Source organism: Eurosta solidaginis, chromosome 1, assembly GCF_040869045.1.
Source record: "Eurosta solidaginis isolate ZX-2024a chromosome 1, ASM4086904v1, whole genome shotgun sequence".
NCBI classification, from domain to species: Eukaryota; Metazoa; Arthropoda; class Insecta; order Diptera; family Tephritidae; genus Eurosta; species Eurosta solidaginis.
In genome coordinates, this window is record NC_090319.1 from 64,057,245 (window position 1) to 64,075,636 (window position 18,392).

An 18,392-nucleotide genomic window follows, 5' to 3' on the forward strand; every position below is an offset into this window, starting at 1 on the left:
GGCGGCGAATGCAACTGAATATTAGCACGAAAATATTAAGAACACGATACAAGTTGATTATATTAAAGCGTCGGTTTTAATATCTGTCAAATATTTATATTAATTACAAAATCCAATTTTAAAACAATTAATTTCATTTGTGCTTACTTCTTCGTGTTTCCTTTTTAGTAATTCGTGAAAAGTGAAGCTCGAAGAAGCCGTTATAGCCAAATTTTTAGAATTCAGTCTCTATACTTAAACAGGGTTGTATTACAAAGTAGGAAAGTTACAAAAAATTATTTCATATGCTTAAGCCACGTATCCATTTCTAACATCCCGTCCCCCGTGAACCGAAGGAGTGTCTAACTTTGATGCTGGTCTTCTCAAGGTGCCACTCGATGTCTTTACTAATGCCGACCTTGCCTGCCCATCTGGAGCCACGAATACTTCCAACACAATTCCACGCCTCCATTCGCCCAAATTCTCATTACCATCACACAAAATCACAACATCCCCAACTTTAATTTGAGTAACTCTTTCATACCACTTAGTGCGTCTGGTCAATGTTGGCAGATACTCCAGAACCCATCTGCGACAAAAGGTTTGTTTTAAACATTGCAAAATTCGCCATTGTTTTCTCAAACGTGTTTCTTGAGAATCTGCTGAAGTTTGTATATAGCTTGGGCCACCCAGAATGAAATGATTAGGCGTTAATGGATCATCGTCAATACTTTCCAGAGGCAAATGCGTAAGCGGACGAGAATTTATTAAATTTTCGGCCTCAATTAGTAGACTGTGCAGCGTTTCAATCTGGGGTGCTACATCTTTCATAGTGAATGCCAATACTCGTTTCACACTACGGACCATTCTTTCCCATGCACCACCGGCTTCTGGATTTCCAGGCGTGTTGAATACCCATTCAATACCACGGCGGGTGCATTCATCTCCAAGACGCTCAGCTACGTGCAACCACTCAATCTTACTCGCTCCCACGAAATTGGTACCCCTATCACTACGCATACGTACGGGAACACCTCTGCGATTTACGAAGTTCCGGTGGCATAAGATCGCTGCGTCAGCCGATAGATCTTTGGCTACTTCCAAAGGGGTCGCTCGAACGGTTAGGCACGTAAACAACGCAACCCATCTCTTTTCACGTCGCCGTCCTATAGAAACCAAAACAGGTCCGAAATAGTCCACTCGCGTAAACGAAAAAGGTCTAGCATATGGTGTGAGCCGATCAGGTGGTACTTGACCCATGAGGGGATTCCTTGGAGTAGCAGCTGCATTTTTACAAAGCTGACAGGTGCTTTTAATAGACCGCAAAAGACATCGTACGTTGGGAATCCAATATTTGGACCGTATCGCACCGATAATAGCCTCACTGTTCTGATGATAAAATAGCTCGTGATAATGACGTACTACTAAACGCGACATAACGTGGGCTTTTGATAGGATAATTGGTCGTCTGGTTGATAAGTCTATATTCCTTGGTCATCCATTATGGGGTTAAAGTGTACAACGGACTACTTTTCGAAAGCTGCTCTTCATTCCTCAATGTGTCTATATCTTCGGCAAATATGTCCTCCTGCACTAGTCGAACCACCATGAACTCGGTTTCTTTAATATATTTAGCAGTGATCTTTAATGGTTGTGGAAACGTTTCGATATTATTTTGGACTAAAGAACGGAACCTTTTAACAGCATATCGGACCCAGGTCATGACTCTTAGAAATTTGTAGAAATTCGAAAATTTAGAAAAAGGTATAACGTCTTCATCTAATTTAATTGAGTATATAAAATTTGTTCTCATTTCGACGTCGCTTTTGCACACTTTAATCGCAGCCGGAAGCATTGGCCATTTGTGTTCGTGCTCTTTCAAAAAATCAGGTCCACTAATCCACTTACTATTTTCAACAAACATCTTGTTAAACTGTGGTCGCGTTGCGTCATCAGCTGGGTTCAAAGTACCAGGAATCCAGTGCCATTGCGAAACATTTGATGCATTAAGAACTTCTGAAATGCGATTGCACACAAATTGTTTGTATTGGCGCGCTTCAGACCGAATCCACTGAATGGCTGTTTTTGAGTCCGACCAAAATATTGTTGTTTCTGGTACAAATATGACTATCATGGATTAATTTGCTCAAATGCGTTCCTAGCACCGCAGCTTGTAACTCTAGTCGGGGAATTGACATTGGCTTCAAAGGACTGCACCGACACTTGGCTGCGACAAAAGTTACACTAATATTATCAGCATGGCATATGCGGAAGTATGCAGCAGCCGCAAAGGCTAGCTCACTCGCATCTACAAATATATGTAACTGCGCTTTAGTAGCCGGATCTTTGAATACGCTGCCATAACACCGAGGAATGCTGAATTGTTTTAGCTGGTCAAGCAAAGCATACCACTCGTACCATTTTTCATAAATTTCGTCCGGTATGGCATCGTGCCAACCTATATTTAGTCGCCACAATCGTTGCAGTAATATTTTTGGTGCGACCGTAACATTTGCCAAAAAACCGAAAGGATCAAATATCGACATAGCTATTCCTAGTACTTCTGCCTTCGTTGGCCGCCGACTACCATCCGAAACTGGCTTCGGTATTCTTGCAAAGGTTAAATTAAAAGAGAATACATCACGCTTTGCATCCCAATGCATTCCAAGGACCTTTTCGTATTCGGAATATGTATTACATAAATTTTTAGAGTTACATTGGCGTAAAAGTGATTTATCAATAGATTGGAGCAGCACCTCAGAGTTGGAAACGAGACCCCTTAACTCAAAACCTGCTTTGCTGTGAATTTCAATCACCTTTTTCGTCGTGCTTATACCTTCTTCAATATTAGAGAAACTATCTACATAGTCATCCACATAGTGGCGATTGATAATGGGCTCGACTGCTCGTGGATTTTCGTTTTGAAAAGTCAGCACATTTATATTTTTTACGTATTGCGCTGAACATGGAGAGCAAATAGAGCCAAAAATCATAGCTCGCATCAGGTTTTTTATTTACATTGCCCCACGCCAAAGAAACCGCTGGGAATGTTGGTCTGCCTCGCAAATATTTATGCGGTGAAACATTTCCCTAATGTCGCCACATATAGCTATTTTACCTTCCCGGAATTTAAATAATATTGACTGCAATGGTATCGGCTGATATTCGGCGGGCCCTTCATAAGTGCAGAATTCAATGACATATTGTCAACCTTATCTGCAGCGTCGAAAACTAATCGTGGCTTATTTGCTTTATTTACATTGTAAACAGCGAAATGGGGTAAATACCATATACGCGGATTTGGCAGTTTCGTTTCAACTTCAGATAATTTTGGGGTATATCCCTTTTCCAAATATTCATTTATCTTCCCTTTATACCATTCTGAGTAATTCGTATCGCATGCCATTTTTCGTTCGACCAGCTGAAGTCGCTTTAATGCCACCTCATAACTTTCTGGCATGACTACATAATTACTGTGCCACAAGAGGCCCGTTTCATACCTATCACCTATTAATTTAGTTGTGCTGCGTAAAATGTGATCAGCTTTAATATCTGCATCGGACTTTATTGGTGTTAACTTTGTGTTGAACCCCTCAAGTGAAAAATAATCGGCCACCTGCTTTTGCAACTCTTTAATATCGTTATCATCTATGTGTACGTGACACACCGTAGCGTTATCAGTATTATATTCATCAGTACCAAACAACACCCACCCCAGTTTAGTTTTATGAACTGTGAACCCATCGTTAAAGTTTTCTACTTTCAAAGGCCTAATGAGATTGGTGTGCGGCATTCCAATTAAAATTTTGGGGGCTGCGTCAACGTAACTCTCAATTGGAATATATCTTATTGACTCATTAAATTGCTTAAAGCTGTCTACGCATAACGTTTGTGGTGGCAAAAACAATTTCTTTGCAGTTCGCACACCTTTCATATAAAACTTACCTTCACCGTTATTGGTAGCTGAGATTTCCAAGTTTACACGTTTAGAAATCTCGCTTGTTGTCTGATTATCAAACCATTTTAAGCGTAGCAAATCCTTCGCACTAGTGAGACCAATTTTACTTGCTACATCTTCTTCTAATAATGTGAGTTTTGCTCCATCATCGATGAAAGCTATGACTTACATGCTTCCTCTTGTCCCATGCAATTCCACAGGCAGAAATTTGAGAAAGGTTCTGGTTTATGTTTTTGTTTGTACGCTCTCCTTCAGATTGTTTAAACTGACTATTGTTGTTGTTGCTGTAAATATTTACATTAGCAATAGATGTTTCAGCTGAGGTGGGGCTGCCAATTTTATCGTTCTGATTGTGAAGCAGTCTATTGTGGTACTTTTGGCATGATCATATACCACACGCGCGACGTCGTAAACAGTTGTGAACGCTATGTCCCTCAGAATGGCAACAAAAACATAAACGATTCTTCTTCACAAATTCCCAACGCTCATTATAATTTGATTCTTTAAATTTTTTGCATCGATATAATTTATGGTTCTCATTACACAAAATGCATTTACTCTTTTCTTCCGATAGCACAGTTTTTACAGATCTATTACCTTTCTTCACCAGCTGATCGGATTTGACATTTGATGTGTTCAACTCAGTTGCTTTAACAACAAACATTGAAATTTGTTGCAACCATAAACTAAAATCGCTAACAGTGGGGTACGGCTTATTTATAATAAATGTGTGACGTGTACACTCTTTTCGCTTATAAATTGGTAATTTACTTACCAATTCGTCCAGCAGTGTTGAGTTAGACAGTGAGGTAGAGCACCAGCGTTTTCCAGGAATGCGACTAAATTTGTTACCATTGCAGATAAGTTGACAATTTCATACACCTTACCACTTGCGATCGAAGGGAATGCTCTAGCTTTGGCTAGTTGACTACGAACAAACACCTCCGGTCTTCCGAAATGAAATTCCAACGATGATATTAAGGCATTCACGTTTGAGGGATGAATTAAAAGCGATTCGACTTTAGACCTGGCGTCTCCCTTTAGGAATTTCTGCAATCTAAGTAGATTTTCAACATTAGTTTACGAAAACATGTTAGTGGTTTTTCGAAAAGCAACAATAAACATTGGCCACTCCTCTGGCGAACCAGAGAACTGTGGCAAATCTTGAAGTTTGCGGTTGTAGGCTGGCATCAGCATTTGTGTCTGGCTATTTTGTATAGGTGACGAAAGTGGTGCATTTAACGATGCACCAGCTGTGGGATAAATGTATGAAAAGTTGTACGGCGGCAAATTTGTAGGATGGCTTCCTGTGATGTTATTGTTGTTCCATGAATGGGCATGAAAAACGCTGTTAGAAGTGATGGTAGATATCTGTGTAGTGTTGGCGGCTGTAGCTGTAATGTGCTGTGATGTAAGGGCTGGGTAACCAGCGGCAGCAGATGAGATTTCTGGTGATGTGCGGATTGGATAATCCGCGGCAGTGTGTGACAGTGTGTGACAGTGTGTATACTGGACATGAGGCGGCGGTGGCCAATATGGTGGCTGAACAGTAGGCGGCAGTAGAGGCATTTGCATAAATCTTTGTCGTGTTACGAACAGATGATTCAGATGAAAATTCGCAAGGCATATTATTTGCGGTCGTTGACGAAGCGAGCGTTTTCATCAAGTTGAGTCTGTCTCTTTCGGAGGCTTCCAAGGACAGTTGCAATTTGTGGACTTGTTCCTGAAGATTGCTGATTGTGTCATCTTGAATGACATTACGATCAGCCTCGCTATCGCTAGATGAATCATTATTCGATTTTGGCATTTTCGGCGACGTGGCGTAATTTCTTGAATTATAGCGTTTCATGTAAAAACGTAAAATGGCGATTTTCTTCACATCGATTCGTGGAAGAAATATTAAAATAATGTTGCGGCGGCGAATGCAACTGAATATTAGCACGAAAATATTAAGAACACGATACAAGTTGATTATATTAAAGCGTCGGTTTTAATATCTGTCAAATATTTATATTAATTACAAAATCCAATTTTAAAACAATTAATTTCATTTGTACTTACTTCTTCGTGCTTCCTCTTTAGCATAGTGTACCTATACAAGTGTGTTCACTAAGCGATAAACGTCAAAACTACAAACAGCCTCGCTCACCTGATGGAAATCTCAGGTCTAGAGTCGCATTTTTGGTCTCAACGACAACATTTTTGACTACCAATCGTATCGACTTTTTCAATTTTTCAATCATTCGGCGCATTCGGTAATGGTATCCATTTTGAATTCGCTGTCATTCCGAATCCAGCGAGTGCCTGTCAGAATGCTTGACAGATAAGTCAACACACTTGTACTTGTACACTATGTCTTTAGTAATTCGTGAAAAGTGAAGCTCGAAGAAGCCGTTATAGCCAAATTTTTAGAATTCAGTCTCTATACTTAAACAGGGTTGTATTACAAAGTAGGAAAGTTACAAAAAATTATTTCATATGCTTAAGCCACGTATCCATTTCTAACACGACTTATTAAACTGTTTTGGTTTTGTTTTAAAACAATTGCAAGAATTAGACTTAATTCTAAAATAAGCTTAAAGTTTAAAGTAAATGAAATCAATTAATACCGTTGTAAATTGAGAGGTTTCCGGGGAATAGCTTAAAACCAGCGAACTTTTAATAAAAAAAGCGAGTCTCTGCAAAGGTGGCTTTTTATGCAATGTGCTATTGTGCCAGAGAGGGGAAAGATTTTTTGCTTGGAGGGAACTGTTCAGGGATATGTTCACAGCGAAAATATAGCTAACAACTCAATAAACTACAGGACAAAAAAACTTCAGAAGCTCGTAGAAAAGGTAAGTAAAAAAAAAGATATTCAGCTCTATCTATCAAGTGAAACTAAACCTTTTTTCCATCTCCTCTCGAACGTTAGTTTTTTACTTAAGTACAGGGTCCAAGTTTACCGAGCTTTCTGCGCTGCTGAAATATTCCTCTTTGATACATCGTGAGGTTAGGCCGACATCGGTACGAACTAGTGTTGGCAAAACATCGATAGTGTCAATAGTTTCTGAACTTTCGATCCATCGATAGTTCGTTAAAACAAGCGTTAAAGCTATCGATTATGTCGCACTTTACGTGAATAGAAAACCTACCAAATTTCTACACATTGCCATCTCTTGAGCGAATTCGCCGCCTCATTATTTTCTGTGTTATTTGAATTAACGTCAACGCTTTTCAGCTCAGAAAATTATAAATGTGAAAAATTAATAGGCAGCAATCCAGTGTGTGGCTATTTTTTAGAAAGTTGAAAACTCGATGTTCGTACAATGCGAGCTTTGTTCCAGTAAATATAAATATTGTGGAAATACCACAAACATTTCTTTTAATATAACCACAAACTAAAGCGTTTACTTCAAGAGCCATCAACTGAAGAAAACAATTATCTGCATATCCTCTCTGATTCTGAATCAGATGTACCAAAAAAGAAGAGTGCAATCAAAGATTTCTTAAATCGGGATATATATTATGGCGATAATTCTATAACAAAAACAAATAGAAAAAGCATTCATAAAGATGATTGCAGTCGATATGCAGCCATTTAGATTGTGTGAATATGATGGACTGAGAGAGTTTGTAAGTGTTTTAAATAAGCAGCATCAAATGCCTACTAGGATCACGGTAAAAGGTCACATGCCATGTCATCAAAAATCAAAATATTTTATCACTGCCATTAAAAGTTATAAAACTTGGGGGAAGCCACAGCGCAAATGCTATTGCTACGGCAAGTTGTCAATTGCACTCTATAATTAAAGGATTAGATGTAAAAAATCTTATTTCCAGGTAATAGACTCGGTAATGGAGGAGTTTAAAATTAAAAACAAAGTGGTAGCGATTGTAACGGATAACGCCACTACAATGGTTAAGGCGGCAGATATTCTTCAAATTCGTCACATACCATGTTTTGTGCATTCAATTAACTTAGCAATGCAGGACAGTTTTAAAAGCAAAAATTTTGAAAACATTTTAAAAAAGTGTATAAGTCTGGTAACATATTTTCGTTAAAGTACGTTAGCTTCCGACAAATTACGTCAAATACAGAGACTCAACTATAAAGAAGAGCTGAAACTAATTCATCAAGTATGTACTAGATGGAACAGCTCATATTATATGATGGAACGCATTTCTAAAGTAAAAACGGAACTATCAGCAGCTCCTGCGGATTGTGAAAAAGCCCCACCTGATCTCACTGTCTAAGAGTATGGTGAAATCGATGAAATTTTAAAAATGCTCCCACCTTTTGAAGTAGTAACAAAAAGATATCAGGAGAAAGCTACCCAACTTCATCCTTGGTAATACTTCTTGTTCGTTGAATCACGCTGCAGTTGAAAGAATTGGAAAAATAAATTAATACTGACTGTGCAAAAGGCGTATTGAAGCTAAGGCAATATATAGAGAAACCAGTTATTGATAAAGACCAATGTCCTCCCTTATATTGGGCGTCTTTTTCTAATGGCTTGAAGAAACTTGCTGACAAGCATTTATGCATTCCCGCAACATCAGTGCCATCTGAGCGCATATTTTCGAAAGCCGGCCACACACATAGTGAAAAAAGAAACAGATTGAAAGATACCAATTTATATTTTTTAAAGCAAAATATCAAATACTTTGATTGAAACCATATCCGCCATATTCACAATCAATTATGCAAGACTGCTCTAGAATATGTGATTATCTCTGAAATATTTTGGCAGTAGGCAAATTAAATCATTTTACTGTGAAACATAACTTTTCATCTGTGTATATTTAATATAGTTTATGTCATTAACTTGTTTGTTACGTTCAAAAAGCTTTCGATTTAAATAAACTTTCGTCTATTAATAATTCTTCTGTATTTCATTATCAAGTTTTCTGAATGTTTTATTTCTACTAATAACGAAATAAGCGGACTACGTGTACTTGTCTGTATTTAGTCAATAAAAATACACACAGCACATAATCTTTTTAAACTTAATACCACAATTCAACTATGCAAATACATAACACGACTCCAAAAAAACAATTTGTTCTTTGTCCTAAAGTTTACTTCATTATTTTCTGTTTTATTATAAACAAAAACGAAAAGAAAACACCTTTTTATACTCAGTTGAGCAGAGCTCACAGAGTATATTAAGTTTGATTGGATAACGGTTTGTTGTGCATATATAGAGGAATCGAGATAGACTTCCATATATCAAAATAATCAGGATCGAAAAAAAATTTGATTGAGCCATGTCCGTCTGTCCGTCCGTTCGTCCGTCCGTCCGTTAACACGATAACTTGAGTAAATTTTGAGGTATCTTGATGAAATTTGGTATGTAGATTCCTGAGCACTCATCTCAGACCGCTATTTAAAATGAACGATATCGGACTATAACCACGCCCACTTTTTCGATATCGAAAATTTCGAAAAACCGAAAAGTGTGATAATTCATTACCAAAGACAGATAAAGCGACGAAACTTGGTAGATGAGTTGAATTTATGACGCAGAATAGAAAAGTAGTAAAATTTTGGACAATGGGCGTGGCACCGTCCACTTTTAAAAGAAGGTAATTTAAAACTTTTGCAAGCTGTAATTTGTCAGTCGTTGAAGATATCATGATGGAATTTGGCAGGGACGTTACTCCTATTATTACGTGTACGCCTAATAAAAATTAGTAAAATCGGAGAAGGACCACGCCCACTTTTAATATCTTTACAGTATATAAGTAAATTATGTCAACATTCAACTCCAGTAATGATATGGTGCAACAAAATACAAAAATAAAAGAAATTTTCAAAATGGTCGTGGCTCCGCCCTTTTTCATTTAATTCGTCTAGAATAATTTTAAGGCCATGAGTCGAACAAAAATTTACGAATCCTTGTGAAATTTGGTAGGTGCATAGATTCTACGACGATAACTGTTTTCTGTTAAAACGAGCGAAATCGTTGATGCCACGCCCAGTTTTTATACACAGTCGTTCGTATGTCCTTCCGCATGGCCGGTAACACGATAACTTGAGCAAAAATCTACATATCTTTAATGAACTTAGTTCACGTACTTACTTGAACTCACTTTATCTTGGTATGAAAAATGAACGAAATCCGACAATGACCACGCCCACTTTTTCGATATCGAAAATTACGAAAAATGAAAAAAATGCCATAATTCTATACCAAATACGAAAAAAGGGATGAAACATGGTGAGGTAATTGGATTGGTTTATTGACGCGAAATATAACTTTAGAAAAAACTTTATAAAATGGTTGTGACACCTACCATATTAAGTAGACGAAAATGAAAAAGTTCTGCAGGGCGAAATAAAAAACCCTTCAAATCTTGGCAGGTATTACATATATAAGTAAATTAGCGGTATCCAACAGATGATGTTCTGGGTCACCCTGGTCCGCATTTTGGTCGATATCTGGAAAACGCCTTCACATATACAACTACCACCACTCCCTTTTAAAACTCTCATTAATACCTTTAATTTGATACCCATATCGTACAAACACATTCTAGAGTCACCCCTGGTCCACCTTTATGGCGATATCTCGAAACGGCGTCCACCTATGGAACTAAGGATTACTCCCTTTTAAAATACTCATTAACACCTTTCTTTTGATACCCATATTGTACAAACAAATTCTAGGGTCACCCCTGGTCCACCTTTATGGCGATATCTCGAAACGGCGTCCACCTATGGAACTAAGGATTACTCCCTTTTAAAATACTCATTAACACCTTTCATTTGATACCCATATCGTACAAACGCATTCCAGAGTCACCCCTGGTCCACCTTTATGGCGATATCTCAAAAAGGCGATCACCTATACAACTACCACCACTCCCTTTTAAAACCCTCATTAATACCTTTAATTTGATACCCATATCGTACAAACAAATTCTAGGGACACGCCTGGTCTACCTTTATGGCGATATCTCGAAACGGCGTCCGCCTGTGTAACTAAGCATCACTCCCTTTTAAAGTACTCTTTAACACCTTTCTTTTGATACCCATATTGTACAAACAAATTCTAGGGTCACCCCTAGTCCACCTTTATGGCGATATCTCGAAACGGCGTCCACCTATGGAACTAAGGGTTACTCCCTTTTAAAATACTCATTAACACCTTTCGTTTGATGCCCATATTGTACAAACAAATTCTAGGGTCACCCCTGGTCCACCTTTGTGGCGATATCTCGAAACGGCGTCCACCTATGGAACTAAGGATTACTCCCTTTTAAAATACTCATTAACACCTTTCTTTTGATACCCATATTGTACAAACACATTCTAGAGTCACCCCTGGTCCACCTTTATGGCGATATTTCGAAACGGCGTCCACCTATAGAACTAAGGCCCACTCCCTTTTAAAATACTGATTAACACCATTCGTTTGATGCCCATATTGTGCAAACGAATTCTAGGGTCACCCCTGGTACCGTTGTGGCGATATCTCGAAACGGCGTCCACCTATGGAACTAAGGATTACTCCCTTTTAAAATACTCATTAACACCTTTCTTTTGATACCCATATTGTATAAACAAATTCTAGGGTCACACCTGTACCACCTTTATGGCGATATCTCGAAACGGCGTCCACCTGTGGAACTAAGCATCACTCCCTTTTAAAATACTCATTAACACCTTTCTTTTGATACCCATATTGTACAAACAAATTCTAGGGTCAACCCTGGTCCACCTTTATGGTGATATCTCGAAACGGCGCCCAGCTATGGAACTAAGGATTACTCCCTTTTAAAATACTCATTAACACCTTTCTTTTGATACCCATATTGTACAAACAAATTCTAGGGTCAACCCTGGTCCACCTTTATGGTGATATCTCGAAACGGCGCCCAGCTATGGAACTAAGGATTACTCCCTTTTAAAATACTCATTAACACCTTTCATTTGATACCCATATCGTACAAACGCATTCTAGGGTTACACCTGGTCCACCTTTATGGCGATATCTCGAAACGGCGTCCAACTGTGGAACTAAGCATCACTCCCTTTTATAATACTCATTAACACCTTTCTTTTGATACCCATATTGTACAAACAAATTCTAGGGTCACCCCTGGTCCACCTTTATGGCGATATCTCGAAACGGCGTCCACCTATGGAACTAAGGATTACTCCCTTTTAAAATACTCATTAACACCTTTCTTTTGATACCCATATTATACAAACAAATTCTAGGGTCACCCCTGGTCCACCTTTATGGCGTTATCTCGAAACGGCGTCCACCTATGGAACTAAGGATTACTCCCTTTTAAAATAATCATTAACACCTTTCATTTGATACCCATATCGTACAAACGCATTCTAGAGTCAACCCTGATCCACCTTTATGGCTATATCCCTAAATGGCGTCCACCTATAGAACTATGGCCCACTCCCTATTGATGACGACCATGGCAAACGTTTGAAGGACAATGAATTGAGGGCATGCACCTGGAACGTCCGCTCCCTGAATGTGATTGGTGCAGATGCCCGGCTGGTTGATGTCCTCGTCAAAGCAAAATCTGACATCACCGCCATCGAAGACATGCGTTGGACAAAGCAAGGAAGAAAGAAGATCAAAAATTGTGACGTCGGATTCGTGGTGGGAGAGAGACTTTGTCGCCAAGTTCTGGCGTTCACGTCTGTGGACGAGCATCTCGCCGCTATCCGAATAAATGCAACATTTTTTAATATATCATTCATCTTCGCCCATGCGCCAACAGAGGAGAAAGACGATGAGGTGAAAGACACTTTTTATGAACAATTAGAACGCACATATGAGCGCTGCCCCCGTCATGATATAAAAGTCGTGCTTGGCGACTTTAACGCCAGGGTGGGTAAAGAAGGTGTTTTTGGCCCTACAGTCGGAAATTTCAGCCTACACAATGAAACTTCTCCTAACGGACTGAGGCTGATTGACTTCGCCGGTGCTCGAAACATGGTCATATCCAGCACGAGGTTCATGCATAAAAAGATACATCAAGCTACATGGCTGTCTCCTGATCGAAATACTCGCAATCAGATCGATCACGTTGTGATAGACGGACGGCATGCCTCCAGTGTTTTAGATGTGTGCACGATCCGAGGACCTAACATCGACTCGAACCATTATCTCATTGCAGCCAAAATACGCACCCGCCTCAGCGAGGCAAAAAACAAGGAACAAAAAACACAAGGAAAGCTAGACGTCGAAAAGCTTCAATCACAGCAGACTGCCAACGATTTCGCAACTCGACTCTCACACCTGCTCTCTGAGAGCACAACTCATCCTGAAGTAATACAGGAGCAGTGGGAACATATCTCCAAAGCACTTCGTACTGCCGCCGAGGAAAAAATTGGTTACCGGCGGCCACGAAAAAACAACTGGTACGATGAAGAATGCCGCGTTGCAACCGAAAGAAAAGACGCCTACAGGGCTACGTTAAAAGCGAGCGCGACAAGAGGAGTGTGTGAACGCTATCGTGAGTTGAAAAGGGAAGCGAGACGCCTTTTCAGGAAGAAAAAAGCAGAAGCAGAAAGGCGTGAGTGCGAGGAGCTTGAGCTGCTAGCCACCAGGAATAACGCCCGAAAATTCTACCAAAAAATACGGCGACAGACGGAAGGTTTTAAGACCGGGGCAAACTCCTGTAGGAATGAAAACGGCGACCTTGTAACTGATGTCCAGAGAGTGTTAGATTATGGAGGGAATACTTCTCTGCTCTCCTAAATGGAGGCAGCTATTCACCGCGCAGAGATGAAGAACCCGATCCCGCAATCGATGATGATGGAATATATGTCCCCCCGCCCGATTATGACGAAGTTGGAATAGCAATAACCAGATTGAAAAACAACAAGGTCGTGGGCGCTAGATTGCATGCGGAGCTATTCAAGTACGGCGGCGAGGAGTTGGTAAGGCGCATGCAGCAGCTTCTTAGGAAATTATGAGCGGACGAGTGCATGCCCGACGGTTGGAATCTAAGTTTTCTTTGCCCAGTCCACAAGAAGGGGGATACTGCAAAATGCACCAACTATCGTGGAATCAGCCTTCATAATATCGCATATAAGGTCCTTTCAAGTGTATTGTGCGAAAGATTGAAGCCCACCGTGAACCGGCTGATTGGACCTTGTCAGTGCGGCTTCAGACCTGGTAAATCTACCATCGACCAGATTTTCACAATGCGCCAAATCTTGGAAAAAACCCGTGAAAAAAGAATCGACACACATCACCTCGTCCTCGACTTTAAAGCCGCCTTCGACAGCACGAAAAGGAGCTGCCTATATGCGGCTATGTCTGAATTTGGTTTCCCCGCAAAACTTATACGGCTGTGCTAAATGACGTTGAGCAACACCATCAGCTCTGTTAGAATTGGGAAGGACCTCTCCGAGCCGTTCGAAACTAAACGAAGCTTCAGACAGGGTGACCCCCTATCGTGCGATTTCTTCAATTTGATGCTGGAGAAAATTATACTAGCTGCAGAACTTAACCACACTGGAACAATATCCTATAAAAGCGTGCAATTACTGGCATATGCTGATGACATTGATATCATTGGCCTAAACACCCGCGCTGTTAGTTCTGCTTACTTCAAACTGGAAAAAGAAGCGGTAAAGATGGGTTTGATGGTGAATGAGGACAAAACGAAGTACCTGCTGTCATCGAGCAAAGAATCAGCGCATATGCGCCTTGGCAACCACGCTATTGTTGGCAGCCATAATTTCGAAATAATAAAAGACTTCGTTTATTTGGGAACCAGAATCAACACTAGCAACAACATCAGCACTGAAATCCAGCGAAGAATCAATCTTACCAATAAATGCTACTTTGGACTAAGTAGGCAATTGAAAAGTAAAGTCCTCTCTCGGCGAACGAAAATCATACTCTAAAAGTCACTTATCGTACCCGTCCTGCTATATGGGGCAGAAGCATGGACCATGACATCAGCAGATGAAGCCGCTTTGGGAGTGTTCGAGAGAAAAGTTCTTTGAAAGATTTATGGACCTCTACGCGTTGGCGATGGCGAGTACCGAAGAAGATTTAATGATGAGCTGTACGGGCTATACGCAGACATCAACATAGTCCAGCGAATTAAAACGCAGCGGGTGCGCCTGCTAGGCCATGTTATGCGAATGAAAGATGATGCTCCGGCCAAGAAAGTGTTTCTCTCGGAACCCGCCTATGGAAGCAGATATAGAGGGTGGTCCCCACTCCGTTGGAAGGACCAGGTGGAAAACGATTTAAACTCCCTTGGTGTGACCAATTGGCGCCGGTTGGCGGAGCGAAGGAGCGACTGGCGCGCCTTGTTGGACGGCCATAACCGTTTAGACGGTTAAGCGCCAATTAAGTAAATAAATAAGTAAATTAAATAAAGTAGACATATTGATTTGTCTTTCTATATTTTAGGTTGGTATCGAGGTGAGAAAAGATCTATGAAATTTGCAACACCAAGAGTCTGGCGAGTGCAAAAGACCACGTTAAAAACTGCTACTTTTGCATTGTGTGACGTAGAAGTAAAAGTGAAAATATCGAATATTCTGATCTTAAATCTTCTTGTGCTCCAGTCGAACACGATCTGACACGACCAGTACCAGAGCCACAGATAAAATTGCCGCAAAGCGGATCATTTCTTAGTTCTTCTTAGTTCTTATAAAAGCAATGCCGATAAGGAGTTTTTACCGACACTAGAACAACCAAAACATCATTTCATCACTACTGAAGATTTTAATGATTTGATTAGAGATTTAAATTTACCAAAAAGTAAAGCAGAGCTTTTAGGCTCTTCTTCGAACAACGTTATCAAGGCCAATATAATGAAAACATGATGGGAGATTATATTTGGGGTTTATTGAGGGATAGTACCTATGAACATAAAAGAAAAAGTAAAAGTGTACACTTTTAAATCATTTTCCACTTTTTTGTAAGTTATTTCGATATTAAAACTTAATAAATATATTTATTTGAATTGTTCCATTTTCAAGTAAAAATTAAAAGCGCAGATTTTGAAAGGTTTCGTTCAAGCGGTTTCCTAAATAGGAAAGCAAACTTTTTCATGCCATATATTTTTTTTTCGTCAAATTACGACCTAAAGAATTGAAATTTAATGCTTTGAAGTCAAAATCAAATTTTGTGTTGAGCCCTTTAATCAAACAATAACAAGGAAATTTTATTTTGAAAGATAGTGCCAAAATGTATTTGCGTGGAACATAAATATAAATACCTTGAATTTGTTATTTTGATAGACCAAAAGTTGTTTGTTCAACTGATTAAAGATTTTCATTATATTCATTGAAAAACTAAATAGGTTTTCTATGCAATGTTGGTCGCTGAGCGTACGTACGCTTGAAAAAAAGGAGGAACAACATGTTTGTTTACATTTTTATACTCAACCGAGTAGAGCTTACAGAGCATATTAACTTTGTTCGCATAACGGTAATCCGTAACGGCATAAACTAATCGAGATAGATATAGACTTCTATATATCAAAATGATCTGGGCGAAAAAAGAAATTCATTTAGCCATGTCCGTCCGTCCGTAAACACGATAACTTGAGTAAGTTTTGAGGTATCTCAGTGAAATTTGGTACGTAAGTTCCTGACCACTCATATCAGATCGCTATTTAAAATGAACGAAATCGGACTATAATCACTCCCACTTTTTCGATATCGAAAATTTCGAAAGACCGAAAAAGTGCGATAATTCATTACCAAAGATGGATAAAGCGATGCAACTTGGTAGGTAGGTTGACCTTATGACGCAGAATAGAAAATTTGTAAAATTTTGGACAAAGGGGATGGCACCGCCCACTTTTAAAAGAAGGATATTCAAAAGTTTTGCAAACTGTAATTTGGCAGTCGTTGAAGATATCATGATAACTGTATGTGTGCTAAATAAAAATTAGCAAAATCGGATGACGAACACGCCCACTTAAAACAAAAATTTTAAGTCAAATTTTAGTAAAAAATTTAATATCTTTACAGTGTATAAGTAAATTATGTCAACATTCAACTCCAGTAATGATATGGTGCAACGAAATACAAAAATAAAAGAAAATTTCAAAATGGGCGTGGCTCCGCCCTTTTTCATTTAATTTGTCTAGAATAATTTTAATGCCATAAGTCGAACAAAAATTTACCAATCCTTGTGAAATTTGGTAAGGGCATAGCTTCTATGCCGATAACTGTTTTCTGTGAAAATGAGCGGTTGAAGCCACGCCTAGTTTTTATACACAGTCGAACCTCTGCCCTTCCTCTTGGCCATTTCTATACCAAATACGAAAAAAGGGATGAAATGTGGTGATTCTGGGTCACCCTGGTCCACATTTTGGTCGATATCTCGAAAACGCCTTCACATATACTACTAAGGGCCACTCCTTTTAAAACCCCTGACTTGAATTGGCGTAAACTTGCGCATACAATCTGGCATCATAATCAATATATGTCAATTTGTATGGCAAAATGTCAAAATGAAATGGAAACAATCAAATGGCATCTCAAAATGTAAACGTCACTTAGAACTTACATAGGAAATCAAAATTCAACAGACTTCTAAGTCAAGTTAAGTGTTGCTAAGTTTTGGGTAATCAGTAACATCAATGTTCATTTAACAGAACTGTAAGTGAGCGGGGTCGCCCCTCGGCAGTGTTTGGCAAGCACTCCGGGTGTATTTCTGCCATGAAAAGCTCTCAGTGAAAACTCATCTGCCTTACAGATGCCGTTCGGAGTCAGCATAAAACATGTAGGTCCCGTCCGGCCGATTTGTAGGGAAAATCAAGAGGAGCACGACGCGAATTGGAAGAGAAGCTCGGCCTTAGATCTCTTCGGAGGTTATCGCGCCTTACATTTATTTTTTTTTTTTTTAAGTGACAGTTCTCAAGCCAAGTTAAGTCTATGCTAAGTATCAGTAATGGGGCCTTTACTTGTTGTATGCAAATTTGTGTAATTAGTTAGAAAATGTTATTTTAGTTAATAAAAGTGCGTGAAAGGTATATTACCAAAGCGAAAAAGAGTATTCAACACCTTAAAAGCTTGTTTAGACATTGTCGAAGGGACTGAAATGCTAAAAAGTGTTGGAAACTAGAAATCACTTTTTGCTCTAGTTCGCGGTGGTGTAAAGTTGTCTTTCATAATTTACAAAGGCACGGGGATGCAAAAAACTTTTGGTTTCGGGGACGGATATACCTGAAGAAATTTAATTTCTTGTTTTTCTCAATAATTATTTGCTTTTTGTAGTGACGCTCGAAAGTAGCTTCGTGTGCAGATCTTGAGGCGAAGACAAATCGTAGCTACATGTCATATCTTGTACGCGTCTATGAAGCTACGCCTCATTTGCATCTTGCCTTAGCTGGCACTTTTACTACGCAATTCCCTCAAGCTATGTGTAATGGGCCGAGTGAACAAAAAACTTACATTTCCTTTGCATAGTCTTAACTTAAATTTGATCAAATTTGCATTGTGTCAAATTCGTGAAAT

The 18,392-nt window shown here is 39.3% G+C and overlaps 1 protein-coding gene across 3 annotated transcripts in view; it reads right to left on the reverse strand.

Annotated features, from left to right (window-relative positions):
• The window catches only part of Naam (Nicotinamide amidase), a 271,292-nt gene that overhangs the window by 140,656 nt on the left and 112,244 nt on the right, over positions 1-18,392 (reverse strand). The window contains exon 1 of one of the 3 annotated variants that reach the window (XM_067770550.1): positions 4,713-4,778. The exons of the other annotated variants lie outside the window; for them this stretch is intronic. The gene's annotated coding sequence lies outside the window, so the exon portion shown is untranslated. Of the gene's footprint in view, positions 1-4,712; positions 4,779-18,392 lie in introns of those variants that run through there. 3 annotated transcript variants of the gene reach the window in all.